The sequence below is a fragment of the Electrona antarctica genome (genome assembly GCF_951216825.1).
Source record: "Electrona antarctica genome assembly, chromosome: 17".
In the NCBI taxonomy this organism is placed as follows: Eukaryota; Metazoa; Chordata; class Actinopteri; order Myctophiformes; family Myctophidae; genus Electrona; species Electrona antarctica.
This window is the reverse complement of record NC_136798.1, coordinates 45,089,160-45,093,615: the sequence shown is the minus strand read 5'-3', so window position 1 is coordinate 45,093,615 and position 4,456 is coordinate 45,089,160. Positions and strand designations below refer to the sequence as shown.

At 42.3% G+C, this 4,456-nt stretch overlaps 1 protein-coding gene across 1 annotated transcript in view; it reads right to left on the bottom strand.

Moving 5' to 3' along the window:
• The window catches only part of LOC306941159 (kinase D-interacting substrate of 220 kDa B-like), a 116,092-nt gene extending 111,892 nt beyond the window's left edge, over positions 1-4,200 (bottom strand). Inside the window, exon 1 of the mRNA XM_079526471.1 lies at positions 4,146-4,200. The gene's annotated coding sequence lies outside the window, so the exon portion shown is untranslated. The remainder of the gene's footprint in view (positions 1-4,145) is intronic.
• Positions 4,201-4,456: the final 256 nt, after the last annotated feature.

The following is a 4,456-nucleotide window of genomic DNA, read 5'->3' as shown; positions in this document are numbered from 1 at the left end:
TAAAGTACATGTACTTAACCCATTTAGAATCCGAAATTTAGAAAATGTCTTCTAAATCCTGACAGTTTTCTGAAATACCTATGTTTCTATTATCAGTGGTGCTCAACCCTTTTCATGTCAAGGAGCCCAAAAATGATATGGTTTTTGACCGCCGTAATTGACCGCCGACCCACATCTGAAAAACATGTTGTTCCAGGGAAGCATCTGAAAGAGTATATTCAAAGATTTGCGCCACATTTTTCAAAAATAGTAGACCTACAAGCTCGCAGCGCGGCACTCGGTGCCGTGCTATGAGCTTGTAGATCTGCGATTTTTCAATAGCTAAAGTTATAACATAATGCTTAAAACACCAAAAGGGGTTCCCGCCCAGAATGGGTTAAGTAGCTGTACTTAAGTATAAGTTTGAGGTATTTGTACTTTACTTATTTCCAATAGTTTTACTTCTACTCTCTTCTCCACTACATCTCGGATCCACATATTGTACTTTTACTCCACTACATTTATCCATCCATCCATCCATCTCCAACCGCTTATCCGTAGTCGGGTCGCGGGGGCAACAGCTCCACCAGAGTGTCCCCTCTCCACTACATTTATTTGAAACCTACTAGTTACTTTGTAGATTTTGATTAGTATTACAAAACATACATAAACCACTTCAGGCCTATATATATTTCGGCCATTTGAAAACAGCCGATCTACCAGCTGACAAATGAATGTGTCACTTGTAGATCGGCTATTTTCAAACAATTTGTTGCACATTTTGAACTTGTGAAATGGGACATTCTGCATAATGAGTACTTTTACTGTTGCTACATTAAGTACATTTTGACACCAATACTTTAGTACTTTTACCCAAGTACATTTTGAACTTCTTGTAACGGAGTAGTTCTACATTACAGGTTTAATGTTTGTTTTTAGTTCAATGTTTGTTTTAAAAACGCCATTGACAATGAAGAGAAATCAATGTTTGTTTTGTCCCCTAACACAAACATTAAATCCCATTAACAATAAAGAGAATTTAATGTTTGTTTTGACACCGTTTTGTTCTACATCATCATTACATCATTGTAAGATGATAAGAGCGCCCCTCACTTCACACGGGTGTGATTGTTTTACAAAATAGGTAGGCCTAGTTAAACAATTAGTCGACTAGTAAACTCGTAAAAATCACTAGAAGTAAAAGCCCTATGTGTGACAGAGGGGTCAAAGTGGAACAAAAGCTGCTACTTCCTACAGCTTTCCATAAAGATCTGAACTATAAACCCTTTAATAATTAACCATGAATATCGCTTAGTGTACGGTCATAAAACACAATATGCTCTTTGATACGGTAAACTAAAGCCTGCGTGAGGTGGACTAGGACTGCCGCAGGACTGCTCTGCAACAGAGCCGTCCAATCACAACAGCTGTGTATGATGAACCAACCACCAGCTGTTATGAATTATGGATAATGAGCACAATGCACTACACAAGCCAGCCTGCCAGGACACATCATTCAGACTTCAAAGCACATTATTATGATGTCAATGGACGAATACTGGAAAGCTCGCCACCCCAAAACACAGTCACCCTGCGGACACGTCCGACGGAACTGATCAACCTGGTATTCCTTAAATGTAACCTCAGTAAACCATGCTTAAAACGGTTAAACCTAACCTCATTCCTTAACCTTAACCTCAGTAAAACGGCGGCAAAACCTAACCCTATTCCTAAACGTATGCCTGACTAAACTTATTTCTAACCTCAGTGAAACAAATACAAGAATACAGGAACGGCCCCACCGAGCGCTCAGCAGAAACAATTAGGGCGAGCGCGTTTAAAGCCCTAACCACACCAAGGGGTCAACACGGTTTTAGCGTTGTCCCTGCGGTGTGATATGTCCCGTTGCGCGTTGACGTGCGCCGTCCCTACTAGTGATTCAACGCATGGAATTCAATGGCCCAAACCACACCAAAAGAGTCAAGACGGTTTTAGCGTTAACTCCTTGCAACCGTTTGGACCCAAGGAGTTGCATGGTGACCTGGTGTGGTTAAAGCGAGTATTCCGGACACCCAATAGAGTAGACCACTAGCGGTCCGTGTGCACGGCAGGTTGAGAAACAACAGTGTTGATATGAAGGAATGTGGATGAGGTGCTCTGCACACACGTAACAGAAAATGCCAGACTTTCTAACTATCACTGTGTGCAACAACACAACGCACGCTGACGTTACCATCTATAACATCTGACACCCAGTAGTGGAAAGTATAAGTACATTTACTCCACTATACTGTGCTCAAGTCAAGGGGACGAGTAGTTCCATTTTTGATATACTATACGATAATTGTACTTTTTTTACACTACCACTATTATTTGAAAACGTCGAGCTTGTACATCTACTTATATATCGTGAAAACCTGTGCACATTTTTGAATATATATTCTTTCACAGGAAACATTTTTAACTCATATCTTTGCTTCTGTGGAGGTCCTTGGCTAGAACGACATATTTTCAGATGGGGGCCGGCCGCCGGCGGTCAAATACATATATTATTTTTTCATGAAATAGTTTGAGAACCACTGACATAGAAACAGGGTTTTTTTCAGAAAACTGTCATGATTCAGAAGACATCCGGAGAATCTGGTCTCATGTCTCGATAGGCCCTTTTACTATAAGTAAAAATAATCTGAATACATGTTTTTTTCTCCTACCAATGATAACAGCCTGTTGACCGAGCCTTCAATTATAAGACGCAGGGAAGCTACAATTTAGACGAAAGTCTGTGTAATACCGTAATTTAGGTCAAGTCCACGTTTGTGTAAAAGAAAACAAAAAAATATATTTGACCTGAAGTGACCGAAAGGCCACTATAGTTAAAACAATAGTGTTTAAAAGCACAATTTTACACAAACATACTGTAGCCTAGATACTGTATTAGGTCAGGTGGGCCATACGGTTCTCAATGTGGGGCCCAGGTCCACACTACGGGTCCTTGGGGGATTCCAGGGGGTCCCCAGCTAAATAAATGGCAGTTTAGGAACCAAATGGACCGTTGCCGGAGGCTGTGTAACAGAGTGCACACATGGAACCAAATGGACCCTTTACAGGGGTGCGTAACTCTGATTGTACAAATGGAACCAAATGGACCCTTGCAGGGCTGTGTAACTCTGAGAGTGTACAAATGGAACCAAATGGACCCTTGCAGGGGTGTGTAACTCTGAGAGTGTACAAATGGAACCAAGTGGACCCTTGCAGGGGTGTGTAACTCTGAGAGTGTACAAATGGAACCAAATGGACCCTTGCAGGGGTGTGTAACTCTGAGAGTGTACAAATAGAACCAAATGGACCCTTTACAGGGGTGTGTAACTCAGAGAGTGTACAAATAGAACCAAATGGACCCTTTACAGGGGTGTGTAACTCTGAGAGTGTACAAATAGAACCAAATGGACCCTTGCAGGGCTGTGTAACTCTGAGAGTGTACAAATGGAACCAAATGGACCCTTGCAGGGGTGTGTAACTCTGATTGTACAAATGGAACCAAATGGACCCTTGCAGGGCTGTGTAACTCTGAGAGTGTACAAATGGAACCAAGTGGACCCTTGCAGGGGTGTGGATCTGAGAGTTAAATGTAATTATTATATCAAATTGCAAGGAGTTTATTTAGAATCAGGCTGTTTACAAAACAGTGTCGCTGCGATGTCTATTAGGTGTTATCATTAGGCTACAATGTCGCCAAAATGTCGCTGTTATATTGGCAATGTGTTGTTACAATGTCGCTACAATGTCGCCAGTAACAGACACAGACAGACAGACAGACAGACAGACAGACAGACAACCTTCTGAGCGTCAATCTGCAGTCCAGTCACACGCACACACATACACACACACACACACACACTGCTAGGACGGATCCACCACCACGGTCATTTGAGCAATCTGATACAAAAACAACATAGCCTAAAATAATTCTGACAAAGGAAATGATAACGACAATGTGCAACCGTCAACAAACACACACACACGCAGCGATATCGACTGGCGATCCATCCATGCGATATCGGTCGATCACACAAGTGTCAATCAAACGCCGATAGATGATGATGATGATGATGATGATGATGATGCTGCTGCAGCATAAAACATGCATATTATAATATATATTTTACCTTTTAAGGAGAATCGAGATGTTAGGCTTAAACCTAACGGTCCGAATACAGTGATGAGATATAGTGTGTATTCCTAGTAGATTGTGTAGATGGATCTACAGTGCTAACCATCCCAGACAATGAACGCTACGACCACCACCAGCCATTTTGGTACCAGTGGGAAAAACACAGAGGCAGCTAGGAGCGACTGAGTGACTGAGTGAGTGGGAGAGATAGAGAGAGAGAGAGGCTTTTCTTTCTTCCATCCTCCTCCTCCGTGCACGTCTGTCAACAACGCCACGCCCCGCCCACCCAGCGGTGACGTCAGGGAA